General features: G+C 34.5%; 1 pseudogene; it reads left to right on the top strand.

Annotated features, from left to right (window-relative positions):
• The window catches only part of LOC144250938 (roundabout homolog 1-like), a 142,993-nt pseudogene that overhangs the window by 68,103 nt on the left and 52,010 nt on the right, over positions 1–22,880 (top strand).

The following is a 22,880-nucleotide window of genomic DNA, read 5'->3' as shown; positions in this document are numbered from 1 at the left end:
ATATATTTGTTCTTTTCATTCAATTTGCTTGTTTTTAAACTTCAGATAATGATTAAAATATCATACACAGTAGCATTTCTTTAATTAGAAACTGTGGAGTCATCTTTGACACTCATCCTTCCTTATCACTGAATCCACTCAATAATCTTTCAAATCCATCCTGTTATCTTTATCACTCCCAGTCCTAATCACCTGAAACTGCAATAACCTACTAATTCCATCCTTTCTTGTTCACTGCACTCCCAAATTACATTTTCATATTGTTGCTGGAGCGTTTTTTTCTCTAGACCGCTCTTTTTCTTCCCAGTTATATAAATGGAAATATAATATGCATACTGTAAAGTAAGTCAAGTAAGCAAATGCAGTATGATTAATTTATTCACATAATGATCACTCAGATCAAGATATGGAGCATTTCCAGGACTGTAGAAGGCTTACAATTATTAGTTAATAAGCCTCTCTCTGCAGAGATAAAATGACTTTTAGGACTTTCATCACCATTGATCAGTTTTGCTTATTCCGGAAACTCAACTAAGTGAAATCACATAGTATCTAATCTCCTGTGTTATAGCATCTTTGGTTCAAAATAATGTCAGTGAAATTCATCCATGTATATAACAGCAGTTCATTCACATTTTAGTGCTGTGTAGTACTTCATAGCATAAATAGGCCATAATTTATTTCTGTGCTCTTTTACTGATAGATTGTTTTCAGTTTAGGGTTTTAAATATTCTTATACAGTCTATTGATGGGCACGTGCACTTACTTATCTGGGTTTGCTTTTTGGTGGACATGTGTACTAATTTTTCTTCTTTTCATTTTATCATCTAGTTAAAATACATTTCTTTCTCAGATGTATGCATTGTAATTATTTCTTCCTATTCTCTCTCTTTTTTAAATCATAGTTGTAGAGGGACAGCATGCCTTTATTTTTATTTATTTTTTTAATGTGGTGCCGAAGATCAAATCCAGTGCCTCACACATGCTATCCAAGAGCTCTGCCACTGAGCTACAACCCCAGTCCTCTTCCAATTCTCTTCATGGTTATTTTAAGTATTAGGAAGTTAATTTTAATAATGATCAATGGGTAATAATTATTTTTCTTTTATTATTAGCACTTTTAATGTCCTGTTCTTTCCTCAGGCTACAAATATGTTCTTTCTTTTTCTAAAAACTTTATTATTTATTCCTTTGAGATTCAAGTTTTTGATCCATCCAAATTAATGGTGTGAGTCAGGAATCAAAACTCTTTATTTTCCTTTTAAGAAATCTAATTGTTTCTTCATCACTTATTGTCAAGACTATTCTTTCCCTAACTCTGGTGGTATTCTATCATGATTCAGATGAACATAAATTAGTGGTTGATTTGTAATATCTCTTTTCTGGTCCAGTGACCTATTTATGCCATTACATAGGGTCTTACTTATTGCAGCTTTATAGTAAGTCTTAAAGACTGGTAGTATTAGTCTCGAACTTTATTTTTCATTGTTTTAGGCTTACTGTTGAAGATCCTCTGCATTCCTTATAAATTTTAAAATAAACTTATAAAATTCTGTACATATGAACCAATAACCAATAAACAATTTAGATTCAATTTTAGTACTGGATTATTTAGTGAGAATTAGCTTCTTAGCAACCTGAAGCTTTCAATTCAAAGAAATGGTATATATCCCACATATGCCTTTTAATTTGTTTATATGTTATAAAGTTTCTCTTAGTAATATTTTATAGTTTCCTGGATACAGGTCATGAATATGATTTAGTAGTGTTATACTTAAGATATTTTATGTTTTTTGATGAGATTATATATGTATATTTTAAGTTTCAACATTTTCAAAGTTTCATCATTGAATTGTTTAAGGAAATTTTCTAGTTGTACAATTGACTTTTGTATATTAACCTTATGTCCAGCAACTTTTCTAAATCCACATATTATTTCTCAAAAATTTTTACATAGGTTATTCTGAAATTTTCTTGTACAACATCTGTCAACTTTAGATAGATACTTTTACTTCTTTCTTAATGTGGTACCACTTGTGACTTCTTTGTGTTGTCCTATATTGTTTATAAGCTTCAGTATAGTGAGTAGAATTGGTGATGGTCAATGTAATCATCGTGATCTTAACTTCCAAGGGAAAGCATTTAATAATTCACAATCACACATAATGTTTACTAGAATTTTTGAAATTATTTCATATTTTTAAAAAATACGGAGGACATTTTTAGAACACAAATTTTCATTATTTGATGGACTAGTGCTCACAGAATAAAGTTTATAGTCTTTAAATAGCACCATGATACTATCACAAATGGTTTGTATTTTTGAGATTAGACATGCATAGAACATTTACTTAAAAATTTTTTTTGAATTTTTTAATATTTATTTTTTAGTTTTTGGTGGACACAACATCTTTATTTTACTTTTATGTGGTGCTGAGGATTGAACCCAGTGCCATATGCATGCCAGGCAAGTGCGCTACAGCTTGAGCCATATCACCAGCCCCCAAAAAATTTTTTTAAAAACCTAACTAACCCTGGGAATTAGGGATTTATTCCTAGTAGATTGTTCATTTCCAACACTAAATGGGGTGTTCCACCTTACTGTTTTTGTTGCCTGATATTTCATTCTAATAATTACCATGAAAGATATTAAACCCTAATTTGAAATTTGTCTATTAAATTCTAGGTTTGATTTATAAATGTACTACATAGGTGTTAAAAGTTTAAACGTTTCATTGGTATTTTATTGAAATTTATGATTTTATTTTTTATACCTAAAGACATGGATTGCCTTAATGAACTATTAAATCTTTCAGCACTGGTTTACATATTAGTTTTTTGTAAAAAGGACAAGTAGTAATATGTATATAGATGTCTAGTCTTTTACAATTAGCCAAGCACTTTCATACTTCTTATTACACTTAAATGTCCATAGCAATCCCCTGAGCTATTAAGAACAGATTTTATTATCCTCATTTTACATGTTGAAAAAAATCTGAGGCTTATAGAAGTTAAAGAACTTGTCCAAAGTCTCATGACAGATGATAGAGCTGATCCTTTTCTTGCTTTATTTTTCTTAACTGCCCAGTGGAAATCATGCAGAAATAGATGACAGAGAAACTGCACCAGTAAACTGGGTTGGAATGGAATAAGGAGGTATGCCTGATGCTAAATATGATGCAAATAACCAAGGACTGTAGACATAAAGAAAGTTGAGTAAATTCCAGGTGTCGGATTGCTTCTATATATTATGAGACTGCCAAATATAACCACACCTTTACTGGACTTAATTAAAATCAATTATAGAGAAGCACTCTGCTACTAATTTAATTAATGTCTGAAACTACATGTTCATTCATTCCCTATAATGAAAGGAATACCTCAATGCAGTCAAATATTTTCCTATTTTTATAATACATATCAAAAGGGGCTTCTAATTTGTTATTAGCAACCTCTACTGATAGTGTGGAACAGATTAAAATTTCTAACCAGTGGAACTACTGGTTTACATTTTTCAACCACGTAGTATCTTAAACATTCCTGCCAAGTTTCAAAATTTAGCTTTCTAGAATACACCTTTTGGTATCAGCAAATTTCACACCAGTGATGACATAGAGATAATTTGAAGAGTAGAGTGGAAATGCACACTTGCTGATTTCATGTCATTGCTTTTCTTTAAAAAAAATGAATGCAGAAAAATAGTAATTATTGCATGATAAATGAGGAACAACTTGAAGTGTGACTCTAGCTTGTGAAATCTTTGGTGCATACAACTTTGAACATGACATATCCAGATTTGTAAATTTTTGCACCCCAAATTTAGTTATTCTGGCAACTGGCTTCCTTTAATCAGGCAATTTCTTACAATTTTCTTTTGAGTATTTGTGTTTTTGTTTTTTTTTTACTCTAACTAGTATCCAGATATTTAAGGCTTTATAGTTTTAATTTTTTTCTGCAATTTTATTTTATTTGTTTTCATTCCCCAATACTTGTTTTAGATTTTCCTTAAAGTAATGACTTGATCTCAGCAAAGTTTTCAGGTTGTAGAATTTTTATATAACAAGAATAATTTTATCTACACATAATAAAAGTGCTTCTCGTTGTTACTTTTCATAGTGCAATTAAATTAAATCTATTATGAAGTAACAGAATGGTTTAAGTGCTTTTGTCATTCCTGATAATTCTAATAGAGGAGTATGATATTTGCCAAGTTTGAACATCTTCATGAGCTATCTTTGGATCAGGCTGCCAACAATGAATTTGGGCAATTTTTCAGTTTCTTTGAATTTGTTATACTTGGGTAATTTTCAACCCATATCTATTTTAATAGAAAAAAAATCCTAGATAAATAGACACAGGGTGTTTGATCCTATTGAGGTGTGAAAGTCCAAAGCACCTTTTTAAATCCAAAATCATATGCTGCTCTAGGACCATTATTTTGTTGTTGTTGAGCACCAAACAGTTTTGAAATGTCACATCGGGTTTCGATCATTCATTAAAATTTGTCTCGTGTGTTTCCTTGGGAAAAATGTTTTTATTTGGTTTTGTGTTCTGTTTTTTTCATGTTTACAGTATTCCATGTGCACCACTACTTATCTACTTCACCATCCACAATCCTCTTTGAGTTCTTGAACTCCTAAATAGGTTCCTTGACAATGCAGCAAGCTCAGTCAGTGGTTGGCCCTTTGAAAGGACATTGTATCTCTTCTTAATATTCTGAATCAGTGCATCATATAAATGCATTCTGAATAATGCATGTCTCCTACTTTAATTATTTGTTTAATTATCTTCAGTTTGTTTCAAAGCCTGCAGCAACTGCTATTGCTTGGATGATTAGAAAAATTGCTTCCAGTTGCAGAAATCTATTTCCTGTTGTTTCTTCTGGCAGTGATTGCAGACCGGCCTCCCCCAGTCATTCGACAAGGTCCTGTGAATCAGACCGTAGCTGTGGATGGTACTTTAGTCCTCAGCTGTGTGGCCACAGGCAGTCCAGTGCCCACAATTCTGTGGAGAAAGGATGGAATCCTTGTTTCAACCCAAGATTCCCGAATCAAACAGCTGGAGACAGGAGTGTTGCAGATCCGATATGCAAAGGAAACTTCCAATGACACACTGGACTTCCTGTTTTGTTCCACTTTGTTCTTGTCTCCAGAAACTTGTGTTGAGACCTCTTAGCATGATTGAAATATTGAGTGAAAGTATGAATGTATTTTTTATTTGATGCTTGATTTTTTGCAGGCATTTTACTATATGCACTTGAGATGATTTGACTCATAATTTAGCCCATGAAAAGCAATTTTTTGTTTTATGGAGGAGGATAAAAAATAACTTAACCTGTTGAGGAAAGTAGATGGGAATTTGTGGGGGGAAAATACCTTCTAAATAGTGGTATGATGCAGTCATTTCATAATGCATTTTCTACGTTATATTCCAGTAATATTTTATGTGCAGTGTACTTACCGTTCTTCTATTTTGAGTATTTGGTTCAAAATTTTGCAGTTCCAAAGCACTGTACATGCAAAGAAACCTATAAAGCAATGCACACACTGACTAAGCATTTCAAATCAGAATGTTAAATGATTGAAAGCCCACAGGTTTGGGGGAAACATTTAGGAATTTACCTTCCTGGGTGTCATATCTCATATCAGATTTTTCTGGACTGTATTATTTGTTTTGATTTTCTTTTTCTTTTTTAGGTCAAGACAAGCTCCTTAAAAAAGCATATGAAAGAGTTAGTTTTGACAGCAGTAAACATAAATTGAAATAGCTTTATTACCTATTGTGGGTGGCTTCTTTGGAATTTTGAATCAGCATCACAGTTAATTTCTGTATGCCTCAGAAGTTAATATGTTGTGCTTTTGTGTTACAACTGTTGTGACTTTGTTATTGCAATTGCCAGAGCAAGATGACAAGGGTTTTGTTTTATCAAATGTTACTTGAAGATAGAATTATTACAATAAGCAGAAGTATAGAGGTTTATTGAGTTGCTAATGATTTTGAAATTGAATGTGTGGTCTGTGTTTGTTTTTTGGCATTCCATCTTCAGAAGGGCGAGAGAGTGTTTATTCAGGCAGGAATTTGGCTTCATACTTCATAGACTGCCTTAAGTTTTCATTTAAAAAATTAGGGAAAATAAGAATGATTACTTTTTTAAAAATTATAAGAAAATATTTCATGCTGATTCTTTTTCTACAACATCTGTTTGTCTCAAATATCCATATAAGTGTTACAGTGATAAAATATGCAATAAGCCTTATTTTGTGACTTATTAATCATAGAGATATAATTTAGCCATAAAGATTAGCCCTTTGATTTTGAAGAATTATATACCTTAGCAATTATTTATTGTCCCTGGTATTGATAATAATGTCAATTGTAAATTTTTAGTTAATGTAATTAATACTATATTCTATTATACAATGAGAATAATCATATAATTTTTTTTCCTGTCCTCCTGTAATGTTTTAGATTCAATAAAAATATGTTCGATTAAGGGAATGTTCCTACTTAGTGAATTTTAATGCAGTTATCCATATTCATGGACCATATACAAACCTGTAATTGCTTTTCCAGCCCAGTAAGCTCTTGATTGTTGCAAATATTTATCTTCTGTCTGCCTCTGCAGCTGGGTGACACTGGTCGGTACACCTGCATCGCATCGACCCCCAGTGGTGAGGCCACTTGGAGTGCTTACATTGAAGTCCAAGGTAAATTATTGCTTTTGCCTTAAAAAGAGGCTGAAAATAAAGTTAGTTGTTTACTTTATGGTAAGTTGGTGAAGTAAACATCCTGTTCCTGAGTAGATGTGTGGATAAGTCATCTACATTTATATGCTTATCTGTACATGGATAAACAGCTTCCTTTTATTTCTTTCCCACTTGTTAGAATTTGGAGTTCCAGTTCAACCTCCGAGACCTACTGACCCAAATTTAATCCCTAGTGCCCCTTCAAAACCTGAAGTCACAGATGTCAGCAGAAACACAGTCACTTTATCATGGCAACCAAATTTGAATTCAGGAGCAACTCCACCATCTTATATTATAGAAGCCTTCAGGTAGAGTGAAAAGGACGTTTTTTGGTTGTTCTTTTGTTTAAAAAAATTATGCATTTAATATGCGTGTTCTAACTTCTGTATCTGTCTTTAGCCATGCATCTGGTAGCAGCTGGCAGACCGTAGCAGAGAAAGTGAAAACAGAAACATTTGCCATTAAAGGACTCAAACCTAGTGCAATTTACCTTTTCCTTGTGAGGGCAGCTAACGCTTATGGAATTAGTGATCCAAGCCAAATATCAGACCCGGTGAAAACACAAGGTAAATATTGATTTACTTAACCTGGTGACACCTACTTATCCTTAGAGTTATAATTTACAGGCATATCATTTGTACTAAATGCTAGGATTGTACATTTACAGTCTGTTCAAATTGCTTAACTAATTTTTTAAATACACAGACACAGTGTCCACAAACTTTATTATTTTCTGTTTTAGGAATAGGAAGGTAAGGTTGATAACAGAGAGAACTGTTTCTCATAAAAATACAAATTCTTAAGGCAAAAATATTACATGAATGTTTGTGTATTATATTCAATTTGTTGATTTTTAAATATAGATATATGTGGATATAATATCCTAATCATAAGGTAATTGTATTTAACATTGAATATACTATTTATGTTTAAATTCAGTACTCATCACCTTCTGGGTGAGTTTTCAGGATTTCTATCTTAATCAAGTCATACTTTTTCAAAATCACACAAATGTAGGAGATATTTGGGAACTTGTTCTTAATTCCTATGTCCAATCACCCTCCTACAGAGCATGGAAAATATTTAGGTCTTTATATTTGTTTGACTGGTCTTTCATTGTTGATTATATCAGCCAAAATATTTGAGACTCTTCAATGTAAAATACCTATAGATTGATCAAAGGTAGGTTGAAGAAATAGATAAAAATTTTAAAAAGGACATGTTTAAAGCTGTTTCTAAGCCATTTAAAACTCAAAATTTGGTTCACTTGGACTGTTTTGGATATGGCTTTTACATTCTCTGAAGAGAAATTATTTTATCTCTCAGTAGACAAATTATTTTTTTTAAAGAGAGAGGGAGAGAGAGAGAGAGAGAGAATTTTTTAATATTTATTTTTTAGTTATCAGCGGTCACAACATCTTTGTTTTGTATGCGGTGCTGAGGATCGAACCCGGGCCGCACGCATGCCAGGCGAGTGCGCTACCGCTTGAGCCACATCCCCAGCCCAACAAATTATTATTACCTTTTACTCTCTTGCTCATTTTTATTATTTTAGTGCTCTGATAGAGACTCTTATATTACATTGAAATTAAAAAAAAGAATCATTTGAATTAACCTTTACCTTTCTTATAACCTATATCATTGCAATTAAATGTACTTGTTCTTATATTAGCATGGAAAGATAATTCTTAGAGGTGCTAATTGGAAATACAAAATTCTTTTTCCAACATAGAGGGGAATCAACATTTCTCTTGTAAGTTAACATTTCCAAAGGAAAAATCACAAATTAGTTCTGATGAAAGAAACAAATTATGTGCAAGGTGACTAAAAGACCAGAACAACTTTTCTCCTGGTTCAGAAGGGGTCTGCACATTTTGTCTTTTCAAATGTGTGTATTAACAATCTTTATGGAAGGGATTCTGCCTCAGAATTCAAGAGAAAGCAAGCTGAGCTAAAGAACATGCCCACGTCTGTCTGTCTCTGGCTGTGTGAATTCAACACACCCAGATGCCTATATTTGCTGTTATGAGTCACCTCATCAGGAGCTTTAATACACTTGGAGCCCGCCCTGAGGCAGTTTGAGGTTTTCAATATTGGATACGCATTTGTAAAGAATGCAGGAAACTATGGCAGCTGTAAAATGAATTTAAACTTTTGTCCCCAGTACAGGTGTCTCTATCTAGTGGACTCTAACCAAAAGTCATACTACTACTTCATCTGATTCTATCTTGCATTCATGTGAACGGTTTTATAATCTATATTGTCATTTGTAAGGGTAGTTAATATCTTATCTGAATATTAATTTTTTTAGAAAAGTAAGTTTTAATCAACTTCCCTTTGTTTATGCATAGCGGGAGGAACAATCTAAGGGAAATGAATCTATGTCAACCAGAAACTGATATATGGGGAAACAGGCACACATTTGGAAGTCAAAGACATTTTCATCTCAGCTCTTCAGTCTTGTAGCTCTGTGACATTGAGGAAGATAGGCAATCCTTCTGCATTTTGGTCTTTTTGCCTTTGGAATGGAACTAAATAAGTGCATTCTTCGGGACTGGACCCAGACTGAATTAATCTCTATCAGAACAAATTAATCAACAAATAAGCATGCAGGATAAATAAATCAATATATGAGCATAGATTTAATTTTTTTTTTGAAAAAAATGCCATAATTACTTTTGTTTCTTTCAGTGTCCAGATTAAAAATAAAGTTCATAAAATTTGCAGCTATCATAAAACCAAGAAAGAGAGCTAGTCAGCCAAGTGAGAGAATCAGAATCAAATATATCTTGACAGACTGGAATGAAGAGCCAGCACTAACATGATTGAAATTAACAGAGCAAATTAAAGAGTCAGGTACTTGAACTGAGGTTGAAAAAATTAGCTTTAAAAGGATAGTCTGAGAACTCTAGGCTTACAGGAATAGAAGTGTGTGTATGTTGGTGCTCTGGGAGGTGGACAGACTTGGTGTTTGGAGTCAACTCAAACACCTATCTGTAACCCCTGAGTGATATAGCCGCCAAAAGAGCCAATGTTGTTTTTGCTGGAATAGCACAATTGTTTCTGGATCAAGGCGTCGTCTCTTTCACTGCGAACTGGTCAAATCACAAATGGAGTGATGGGTTTGCTGTGAGCACTGCATTTTCAGATGGACTTTTAAGAGAACACAGTGCATGGAAAGCCGAAGATCACTTCACAGAGGAAATGCAATGCTCTTGGCATGATTAGCCCCAAAAGAAAGAAGTGTTAGAGGAAACATGACATCCTTTCCTTAATATTTTAGGAGACTGGACGATAACATGCTTTTTTCTGACTCCAGGACACAAGAAGCAACCAATGAGTGAAAATAATAGAGGCGTGTTTTATTACTTAGTTCTTAATCTGCTTTTGAGACACTGTACAACCCAATTGAGGATTATGATCATAGTAGAAATCTTGGAAAGGACCTAAAAAAGAAAAAAAAATTCTATCGGAGGTGACAGAATGCATATGCTGTAAGGGAAAGGAAATCATGCAGAAAGTTCAGGGAAGATTTGTTGGCAATTGATTTCCAAGGGAACAGGCATGGTGTCTATAACCACTTGGGAAATATGGTTGCACCAGAGTCTTCCCCAAGTGGAGACACCAATGAATGAGCTGTAACCAAAAGTTAAACATGCATACATACAGAGAACAGGTTTGTAGTATAGGAGTCAGGTAGACGGACCTGTGTCACATTGGAGTTAGCTCCTTGTCACCAAGCGCAAGATTGGACTCTGCAAGGAGGAGGAGCTAAGAAACTGGCAGCCAGGGATGGAATTGGGTGGATAGTGGTCATTGTTGGGATGGGGTGGCCGTCACCTCTATTGCTATTATTCTACCTCCACATTTCGTGTCCTTGAAACATTCTTGAGCCCTATTATTTAAAGGAAACGTACACTTACACAGAATGAAAGATGGTGTATAGAATATTGATAAGAAGATGACAGTTACTATAAATAGTGGGTGAATTCTGAACATTGCATAGAGGGATTCCAGTACCTGTGAAGCTGTAGGATAGAGCAATATTAAGATTTCCTGCCAGTCCAATTCTGAGTGTGGGGAAAAGCCTTTCTGAATTATAAAACATTTCTTTCAGGAGGAGAACAAGAAAAATAAAAGGATCAATTCATAAGCATTTCCAAATTACATTTCTAGGCATCACTTTCTATTTTTCTTTCTAATATGAAATTTTCTAAAATAACACATAAAAGACTGCCATTGCAAAATGGCTAATGCTCTTTATTAAGCATTCTTCACTGTGATACAATAACTAACGTAAACCATCATCAATTAAGATGATGTTAATAAGTGCTCTTTGCTCATGGATCTAATTTATTTTATTGGCCTCAGTAGTGCCTTCTGCATCCCATATTGCTGCCACTTCCTTATCCACCCTGCCTGCCTGGGAAGAGACCAGGGCTCTCTTATGAAATGTAGCTGTTGGGCTTCTTTCTGGGCTTGCTTCTGCTGCCCATGTTTCTCTGCTCTTCCTTGCCCAACTCTCTGCTAACAGGTCTGGTTGTTGTCTTCCTTGCTTAGTTGGGATCCTTCTGTTTTTGTTTTTTTTTTTTTTTAAAGTTGGGATCCTTCTGGAAGGTTATACCAGAGAGGACTGCCTAGCGTCACTCTCAGCGTGAACATGATCATGACATGGTGGGAGCAGCCCTTACACTTTACTATTTCCCATTGTCTTTTTGTTTCTTGCCCTCGGGCTCTCTGCAGGCCCTCTACTTGTTCCCTTCCCCTCCTCTTTCTCTGTAGGTCCCTAGTCTTCTGAACCTAATGAAAAGGCTAAGTTGTTCTTATTTTGTTCTGTAGCACAGGTTGGCTTCCTAGGCCCAGTGAGTCTTCTTTTCTAAGAGTGGCTCTGATTGAAAGGACTGGTTCAAGCTGCTTTGCTTCAGTTCGTTAGCATGATGCGGAGCCTGACAGGGTCTTCTTGAATCCTTGCAGATGTTCCACCGACAAGTCAGGGGGTGGACCACAAGCAGGTCCAGAGAGAACTGGGAAACATCGTCCTGCACCTCCACAATCCCACCATCCTTTCTTCCTCATAAATTGAAGTGCACTAGACAGTGAGTTGTTCTTGTAATATTTTATCTCAGTCTTAATAAGCAAGTGGCTTGTCTGAGATCATTATATATATATATATATATATATATAATATATATAAATATATATATAAGATATAATTTAATTACCTGTTGATCACTTCTATGCCATGACAGCTTTCTCATGTAACACATGACTGTCATTTACTATGGTAGCCATGGACGGACTTTTATCAATAAAAGCTTCTTATTTGTGTATATTTCTTTTTGTTTATATAATGAAATAATGAACTCTACCCCTCTCAGAGGACAAAACTCCAAAATATTAACTATGAATTTGCAACTTATGGTAGGCCCATTATCAAAGGATTTTTTTTTAATCTTAGAAATATTTCCAAGTAGTATTAAGTAGGCTTTTAAGATCAAGAAGTAGTAAACCACATACCCTTGACCTTCACGTGTCTCTAGATGATATATCTCAGAACTGCTATGACACTTCATATTTATTCATAAGGCACAGAAATTAATATCATCCTACAAAAGATAAAAGATTTTTTAAGTATTAACTTAGGTGAACTAGAAATACTCAGGGTGAAACCTGATAGGAAAAAAAATGTGTTTTGTTGCACTTCATTTTTTATTATTTTGCAATAAGCAATAAAAAGCTATGAGTGATTGCATTTTTATTTTTGTTATTTTAATAGGTGGACCAACAATCTCAGTATATTCAAGGATATAAAATTCTCTATCGGCCATCTGGAGCCAACCATGGTGAATCGGAGTGGTTAGTTTTTGAAGTGAGAACTCCAACCAAAAATAGTGTGGTTATCCCTGATCTCAGAAAGGGAGTCAACTATGAAATTAAGGCTCTCCCTTTTTTTAATGAATTTCAAGGAGCAGATAGCCAAATCAAGTTTGCCAAAACCTTAGAAGAAGGCAAGTATATGGAGTGTGTGATATCTGTGCACTGCAGTAGATTTGTTGGGCTTTTATTAACTTGGAGTTGTTAAAATGTTAAGAGTGTCTTTCTTGAATGTTTAACTGTCTTTTTTTTAAAATGGATTCTTTTTAGCTATACATGATAGTAGAATCCATTGTTTAACTGTCTTGATATTAAACATACTTTGTTAAGAAATTTTGTTTAAATAGAACAACTATTTTTGGTTAAATAGAAAAACCAAAATGCTGTAAGCGTTGACTTGCTTTATTAGTGGCCTATACATTAAAAAAGTGCAAATGTGAACCTTGTGTTACTTAATGACATAGACAGGGTCTGTTAAATTACTCAGAACTCCAGTCCACATTCAAAGATGGACTCACTCTCAATTTGCTTGCCTTTCCACCACCCATTTATTGAATGTTACTTTGATTAATGATTTATAAAGAAGGTGAGTAACACCTGGGTTTTCCAGGACTTTCCAGAATTATCATTCTGTCCTTTTTCATCCCCTATCTGGAAATCCCTCAGTTCTAGGCAAACCAGTATGACTGGTTACCATAAAACTAGAAATTAAAAAGTATTGTTTATGTAAATAGTTTTGTGTCACAACTACACTCCATAAAAACATTAATAATGTCTCCTAATATGTCCTTGCCACTTCTTGGATTAGTGATAGGATGTGGTTAATATCCTGATTAGCATTCACTTTTTATATTTTTCCATGTTTTGGGGAAACAGGAAATTAGGGTTACAAAGAAGTACAAATAGAAGTCCTTTCATGTTTCATGGAGATAATATATATAACTTTGATTATGGAAATTCACAATAACATCAGGTTGGTAAGGTTGAGGGAAAAAAGTAATTTTGGACTATTAACATTTAAGTGGGTTACATCTTTGAATCATGCAGATATTGAATTTAAAATCCATATACTTCTTTTTAATTTTAAATATTAATTTTAATCAGTTCACTATTGATATTTACTTATATTAATTAATAAGTATTAATTATCTGCTTTTCAGTGTTCTGTAGCACACTTTAATATATCTGCTTTTTGAAACAATTTAATAGCACCAAGTGCCCCACCCCAAAGTGTAACTGTATCAAAGAATGATGGAAATGGAACAGCAATTCTTGTCAGCTGGCAGCCACCTCCAGAAGACACTCAAAATGGAATGGTTCAAGAATATAAGGTAATACACATATGCTAATTTACTGATGGACACCCTCTTCTACTCACAAAGCTAAATAAATTGTTTATAGATATTTGGCGCCATCTGCTGGTAAAACTACCAACATGTACAATTATTCATAGACCTAGTCTTGGAATGATTTCTTTGCTAGAAAAGTTACTTAAAAAAAAATGCTAGAGAGAGTCCAAATGGTTACAAAATTTACACATCCATCTAATTCTACAAAATCAATAAATTTAAATGGTAATAATATTTTCCTCTCTGAAAAATGCTTTAACATATTTTTCAGAATTGGATTGCACTATGGAATTGGCTATATAGAGAGTCACTTTCTACCAGATTTTTTCTAACTTTTTAATTTAATTTAAAACATTTACATCTTTGAGATTTTAGAAACTTCGAACAAAGTTGGAAAAATAATTTTGGTGTGTGTGGAAATCATATGTTTATATATCTCTTGTTTTTGTTTCAAAACAAAATATCATGTCTCAGGAAATAGTCCTTTATAAATTTCCGTATGTTTATATAAACTTTTAAAACATGTGTGTATTATCGGTTGATTTAATCCAGTGGTTCTGAATAATTATTTTTCCCTATGAAATAAAGCAGCTCTATTCAATAAATATGGACAATCTTAACATGGATTCATTTTAGGCAAATATTTTCAAGCATGCCAAGATGCATCAAAAACTGAGATGGAGACATGAGACTTAGATGAAAGATTGTGTTTGAACTTATTAATGAATCTGTATTATAGGATGATCCTAATGTGCTGTCAGAATGGATAAATATAAATAGAAAATATATGTGTACATTTTTATGTGTACTTTTTCGACAGTTACATACTAGAAGAATTTTAACTATAAAAGATGTACTTCTCTGCTGAGTGATCTGTATTTCTCTGATGTCTGAGTCATTTTTTAGTTGACTAGCTAAATAATGATACTTAGAATATTAATTTCTATATGTAAATATTCCAGATCATTGTTTAGGATGTGAAACTGATTTTACGAAGGTGATATGAAGTTATTGATTCATAACTGAGGTTAGAGTAGACACACCTTGATATGTGTCCATTGACAGGACATAGGATATCTACCTTCACTAGTATAGGTCAGGGATTTTCAAGTATAGGCCAACAGCAGAATCACTGCAGTTGATCTGACAGGTCCCTTACATGTGTATCCTGATAAATCTCTCATACATTCTTTTGAGTAGCAAATTTATTTGTTTGATAACTAAAAACCAATCTAAGCTTAATTTTGGGTATGATATTTTATTTTAAAATTATTTTTAAATCAAATTTAAAAAACAACATTTTGTGAAATTTAAGTATATCAATAGGGCTGCTTTAAAATATATTTAAAATATGACTACAAATGCACTGTGGATGTTTTGAGATATTTTGAATAAGGCTTTTTCTAGCGTAACTGAGTTATTAGAAGGTAAAAATATCCATACTTTTAAGTGCTTTCTCACAAGTTTCAAGGTTATTTCAATACTGGTGAGTGACAGGATGCTATGTTTCACTCTGGAAAAATAGACTGTTACAGAAGATTTTTAAGGATTTAAAATGAGGTGATGTCTCAGCTCTCACGCAAAATTGTATAATGTAGGCATTTTCCCCTAAGAGTCAAAACTCATTTCTTTCCTCAAGAAATGTGAAAGGGTGGATTTCACTTAACTTCATGGTCAATTTAAAATAATAAAATGCCTTTCAGAATCTGATTGACTGGTACAAAATCAGTTTGTGGCTTCGGTTCAGCTGTGTAATGTAATTGGGTGGGAAAAGATTCACAAAGGAGTCTTTATTTCCAAATGGTCAGATCCTGATATAGTGTCTGACCATTCGGTGGCATTACACGTTGAAACTATATGAAAATAATATTAAATTTCAAAGAACAAAATTAAAGGTTATTGACCAAGTAGTAGAGGATGCTGGTGTTTTTAGATTAATTTAAAATCCCATTTCCTATTCCAGTGTGGACAGTAGTCCACTTGAAGCTAATCCTATATTTAGCTTGAGGATATCATAAGGAATATAGAGTGTTCTTCACTCCTGCACGGATTATTCTCTTATGAAAACTGAATCCAAATACAATTTCCTATCACAAATATCACTATCAAAGTCAATGAGGCATACGACAACTTTCTCATTATAGAATGTCTTTCTTGCACTTCGAGTATGTACTCTTATTCTTTATGATCTTATGGATGTTGTGAAAGACTAGTTAATATTCTCCTTTAACTATAATACCAGATTGCTAATTTATCTCATTGATATTAGTTCAGCGTACCAAAAGCTGAATAAAAGCCTAGGATGTTTTTTTTTCCTCCTGGAGTGCAGTTTTATTTTTAATAATCTTATTTATACATACTTCTTTGTATTATGCAGAAACTACTCTCCTTTTAAATCAACCACTTCATGAGTTTGATACGAAATGTGAAGTGACAGTACCAGGTGATTCTATCCCAGAGAACTGTTGAAGTGTCAGACAGAGTTCCCTCCTCACCTTTGATGCCTGGTCATTGGGCACCACATCTATCACACAAATGTCGAATAATTTTACACACATTGTTATTCTTTACCTGGATATGTATAACTTTTTGCAGAGTCCTGTTTTTCCTGACAAATAACCTCATGCTATTAAAATTTTTTTTAAATAAAAAGAATAAAAACCTAATGATATGCGATATGATGTGGATTGAGAGGAATGTTTATCTTCAAGCAAAAGTTTGTAGACTCACCTTATACAATCCTTTAAGATATTTGAGAAAGTGTAACTATTACAATTCTCCAATTGTGCAGCTATTACCAATACTGGGCTTGACTGGAAGAGTCTTCTCAGAGCTCCATCTTGGAGAAGAATGACTTTTTTGAAACCTTGTGTTGGTGGTTCATGCGGCATCTCAACTGGGTCAAGGTCTAAAGTCCGTCTTCACCCTCTGTGGATCTTTGCATTATCTTGGAAATTTTACCAGCTTGATTTTCATTATGTTCTTCTTCCAGCTTTGGTGTCTGGGCAATGAAACCCGATACCATATAAACAAGACAGTAGATGGTTCTACCTTTTCTGTGGTTATTCCCTCCCTGGTTCCCGGGATCCGGTACAGTGTGGAAGTGGCAGCCAGCACTGGTGCTGGACCTGGGGTGAAAAGTGAGCCTCAATTCATCCAGTTAGGTGAGTGTCCAAGCAGTCCAGTTTCACAGTCTGTCACTGTACTACTTGTCCTGCTTTGCTGTTTTTACATGTGTCTGAGCCACTGTTGGAAGTTAATAGAATTCAGAAGTGAGGCTTATAACTAGAGTGGTGTTAGCTTCACTTAAAATACACTCACATACAGTGTTATGCCTTGGTTACCAACAAGGCCACTTTCCAACAAAGACATTGGTAAGCAATTTTGTCCTTGTGTGAACATCACGGAGTGTAGTTACACAAACTAAAATATATGTGATGTCATTAGCCAGTATCATCTTATACAACAGTCAATAGAAATCATTCCTCGTTGATAGAAACGTTATGTGAGGCATGACTGTAGATATCTTATAACTAAACTAACCTTATCCAAATATACATTTAAATGATAGTTCAAATAAAAGTTAGGTAATATTCAGTATCATCCTAACTGGGGCCCTGTGGAAATTTTTTTCATCTATTTAACTAATACTACTAATCAAGTCCAAGGACACTGCAGTGAATAAAGAAGAAGATAAGTTGAGATGTCAGAGCACTGGAATGTTTCTATGCTAATCACTCAAATTTAAATACAATTTGTGTTTTGAAAATTATACATAAATTAAAAAAAAAAAACAGCAAACCTGACCTGTGTTTCATTACTAGAGATCACTATAGGCAAACTATTATGAACATACTATATGAATTAGTAAGTGATTGCTATTTACATGTAAACAAGCAACAACTGAAATGCCAATAAAACAATATTGCAACTAAGAAGTGGGGAGAAAAAGGTCAGATTTTAAGAGTTAACATTTAAATTAGGAAAGAGGCCAAGAAGTATACAGTCTGGTTTGTGTCTTTATATTGCAAATCAGAAGTTAAGCATCAGTAATATTTGTAGCAATCTTTATGCTTCACAAATGAGTACATACTATTTTGGCATATTAAAGAAGTATGAATGACATCCTGGAATTATTTCATAATAAAAGTAAAAGAAACATTTGACTTTGATTAACTCTGTTGCAATACCTAAAGAACTTCATATTTATTTTGAAAATATTGTTAATGTTCCACTGTTAAGACAATGCTAGCTGCTGCAATGCATAAACTTGCAAAGTTTATATGACATAACACAGTAAAGTCTACTACAATTCCAGTTGTCCAGTAGGTCTCTGTTTCACCTAGTGTTTGTGGGTTGTAAGCTGAAGAGCCCTAATTTCTTAATGTGGGCTTCCAAGGTTGTCCCTGCACCAACAGAATGCAAGAAAGGAAATATATATTCTATGGGAAGCTTGAAATGGTGCAGGCTAGAAAGGTGCACATGACTCATGCCTGATGTGATTGTAAGAAGGTGAATGAGGACTAAATGAAAGCAGCGGCCAGGAGCTGCCTCCCAGCAGTCAATTATGAGAGGCCCATTCAAGCCTTCAGTGGGGGCTTGCTGACTGTCACAATCTGGGCCAGAATTTTATATTATTTTTTTGGACTCTTTTTTTCCATGTTACACATTTTTAAATGATTATTTAAAAACTTCTAGACAAAAATAGCTTCCTGGTTTATTTCAAGCAATACAGGAAACTAGGAAAAATCGTTTGATGCATCTGTTGCAATGTTATATAACATGGGGAAGGGGAGTTTATATTGAAAAATTATAGCTGATATTCGAATATTTGTCCACTTTTTTCAAATGTCAGCATTAGGTTATTAAAACTGAAATTAAAAGGTATGTCTTGAATGACCCTAACCATTGTGGATACTGTTTACCTGTTTTTAGAACATACGATGTTTAGTCCTAGTTTTGGGAAGATGAATTGGAAAAAGAACCATATGTAAATTTTATTTATTGAAGATTTAAATCATGGGATTTAAGGGTCAAGTTGATTTCCTTGAAATTATAAGTGGGTTCCAGTTTTTCAGATCTTAATATAGCCTCAGCTGCAGGGAGACAAAGCCTGAGGTAGAGAGGGGCTGCTTTAATTCATTAGTCACACTGCACTTTATTCTGTTAGGTCCATCTGCTTGCTCGCACGGAACCTCTCTGGGCTGTTTCCATAAAATCTGAAGCTACCCAAAATAAACTTGCGCAAATAGGCATAAAGTCTATAAACCTAGCAGATACAAAGGATGTATTAGGAATAAAAAGAATAGGTCTGGTTAGTGAACTTTTAGAGGATGAAGTGCTTTTAGGATAACCAGAGATAAAAGGGTCTGGAACATGAAATAAAACTTTCAGTCAACAAACAGTTGAAGGCAGGTGACTGCTTGTGAAAATAAGGTTTTCAGTCTTGATCCTCCATAGCATGAAATCTGGAATCAAGAAAAACAAAAAAAGGAAATATCCTCCCCCCACAACATATATACACACAACAGAAGGAATTCAGCATTTCACAGAGAAAGGCTGTTTCCATAGCTATTGAATGCTGCTGATTTTTTTCTGCCAATTATCATATTAAGATGCAATATCATTTAATAAGAAAACCTGTAGGATTTTTTTTCTTCAAGAACTGTTATCCCTATCGAATGAGTTATACTAATTATTTTTATGGAAAATATATTTTTGGACTGGAAAGATTTCTATTTCAAAGCAGACTGTATTACATTAGCAGATTGTATTTCTCTCAAATTTGGTCTGGAGATCTGTGAAGCAGCTATAAACCCACCTTACAGGGCTCCAAGGGATTTGGTTGTAGATGTTTACATGGAGCCCGTGGGATACTCTTTTGTCCTGACAGAGAGCATAATGCCTAAGTATCCAACCCTGTGACTGGGTGTCCTTCTCACAGCAGACTGTTCAACCAGCAGATGCCCTTCTGGCTTTTTTGACCTGCTAAGATAGCTCCTCTCTGGGAGAGCCCCAGCTGGGAGGAGAGATCCTGCCAGGTGTGTTAATCAGATTCAACTCAGAGGGGTGAAGCAACAGAACACATGAAATAGCAGGAGTGGGTTACTCACAGATCCACAAGAGCAGAGGTGCTGACAAGAGCCAGTCAGAAGGCCCAGGGGCCACTGAGCGGCCGGGGGGGGTGGCTGCAGGTGGGGAGACAGAGAGAGAGGACCTGTGGGCTGAGGGTTTTATTGGTGCTCAGGGTGTTTGTTGTTCAAGGAGGTTTCCTACAGGGAGTTCTAATTGTTCTTAGAGAAAGCTGGAAGGATTCCATGGGGTCGTGCTGTGACTAAGAGTTGTCAGTTCTGTGGATGATGAGTCCAGGAGGTGGTATCTCTGTGGCCCATGGGGAGGTGGTCACCAGGAGGCAGTTATATAAGGGGGATATCTGCCCTGACCATAATGAGGAATTGGGAGTTAGCAGAGAGCTGGCAACTCTGTCCGGGTAACTAAACCCTTCTTTTAGTATTTAATCTTAGATTCAAAATGAATGCAGAAGCAACATAAAATTTTAAAAGTGTGGTACATGAATCTTTTCCAAGTTAAATGATTTAATAATTGTGAGGAAGCCCCAATCTCCCAATCTTAATGAAATGCACAAGCCCCTTCTTATGTCATCAGATGTTGCAGGGGAAGAACATTAAGACTACAGACACCACTGGGAATTCTCCCCACTGGGCAACCTCAGGACTAGCATCACAAGGTGTCTACAAAGTGACATACAGCTTTGATGGAAGAGCGACAGTCTTGCGTTTTCTACAAAGACTTTGCAGGCTGCTCTGTGTGACCTGGAGTAATGGCGGGCTTGAAAAATATCACCGAAGGCTTAAGACATAAATGTAAAATAAGCGTATTTTATTAGCCATATATTCCATCAATTTTTAATTCTTGAATCAAAATATCCAACCTAGAATGTCTTTTTGACTATTCATAACACTTGATAATTCTTTTACATATTTAATGTTCTTTTCTTATATCTATTGCTGGTGATGGTTATTATTTTAAAAGAAAGATTATTCATAGTTCTTACAATGGTAACATTATCTTAATCTGTCATTGTGTTTTAATGATCTTTAATTTTATAGGACGTTCTGATCGTGGGTTCAAATAATATGTTTCTAAGACAGTGAAGGATGTTGCAATATAATCTTGGGGAGGAGTATGCAAATACACACACATGCACGCACACACACACACACCATTTTTCAATATCTAGCCTGAAGAAAAAGTAAAATTTTATTTTAAGCCTTTTTACAGCACATATTTGATGTTTCTATAGAATTTTGAGAATTTTTCAACCTTTTCTATACATATAATATTCAGTACCTGTTATTTATTTGTATAATTGCATTAAAGTATTCTTGGTTTTGGCTGGGGGTTTGCATTTTATGGTATTAACACTTTTATATTTATCTCAATTAGTGAGCATTGTTTCTCTGAAACTCAATCTAAACAGGATCCCACAAACTTGTAAAATAAAAAGAAAACAGAGTGCCACTGTCCTTGTTTCAGCTAAGATCACACAAAATTACACCCATACTTCTTTTAAATTAAAATGAATGAATTTTACTAGTGATCTCATGAACTCATTCACTTCCCTGCAGTAATGCAGAATGAAAAAGAGAAATCATGGTCCAAAATTAACAAAATATAATGACAGGTATTTTACATCATATATGTATTCTTACATCATCACACTGAGTCTTACTCCCAACTCATCAGAAGATGGCCTTTCAGATTCTCATGGGAACCCTGTGTCACCTGAGGACCAGGTCAGCCTTGCTCAGCAGATTTCAGACGTGGTGAAGCAGCCAGCGTTCATCGCAGGAATCGGAGCAGCCTGCTGGATCATCTTCATGGTCTTCAGCATCTGGCTCTACCGACACAGGAAGAAGAGGAACGGACTTACTAGTACTTACGCGGGTATCAGGAAAGGTATTCGCTTTCTCAGGTTTTTCATATTTTAATATGTTTATGAAACTCTTAGTTTTACACCTGACTCCACCTGATTCACAGGGACACATATCCTACCTGTTAAATTATTTCAATATACAGCAATTCTCTAAAGTACTTTTATCATGATATCTGCATATGAACAACTCTCCTGTGGCAGTACAACAGAGTTAATCAGTTTCTTAGGACCCAGATCCTTTCAAATATGTTTCACTAAGGTACATCTAGGCTTGTCTGTGATACTGTGGCCTTCTTCTCTTAGGCAATTATTTTATTACTTTATTTCTTGGGGGAAATTTGTAATCTCCCTGTCACAGGAATTATAAATTGGGTCTTTAAACTCACATAGTTTTAAGGGGATTGTTGTCCTTTGAAAAGCAACAAAAAGAGAGATTTCTTTGATTATTTTTAGAAGCAGTCCTTTCTTAGTGAATATGATCACATTATGAGGGATGTCCTGCCTAGGGAGGGAAGAGTGTTAGTACTTTTCCATTCATAGACTTAAGATCCTGCAATCCAATGTCTTATATACTGTCCATTAATGATGATGATTTTGTTACGTATGTCTTTATAATTTTAGGAAAAAAAATATTTGCTATTATTTACATTTTCAAAGATAGACTCTGCCAATATATTTCATAAATACCTTGGCTACATATCTTCAAGTCCTATGAATTGTTGACAATCTAAATATTGAGGCACATAATCCTGCTCCTTCCTCTCCCCCAAATATATCCTCCAACTCTGGTCGTCATACCTCGGCTGTAGATTGTGTGGCCTCCTAGTTTTCCGATTTTAGTCCATTTTTATGTCTTTAGTTCAATAAAATGATTCATAGTGTTGCATTTTACTCTCAAAAAATGCCATGGTTTGGATTGAAAATTACACATTCACCTTCGTTACAGAGCCAACA

Source organism: Urocitellus parryii, chromosome Y (genome assembly GCF_045843805.1).
Source record: "Urocitellus parryii isolate mUroPar1 chromosome Y, mUroPar1.hap1, whole genome shotgun sequence".
Classification (NCBI taxonomy): domain Eukaryota; kingdom Metazoa; phylum Chordata; class Mammalia; order Rodentia; family Sciuridae; genus Urocitellus; species Urocitellus parryii.
Note: the sequence above shows the minus strand (reverse complement) of the source record. Positions and strands in the feature narration are given on the sequence as shown.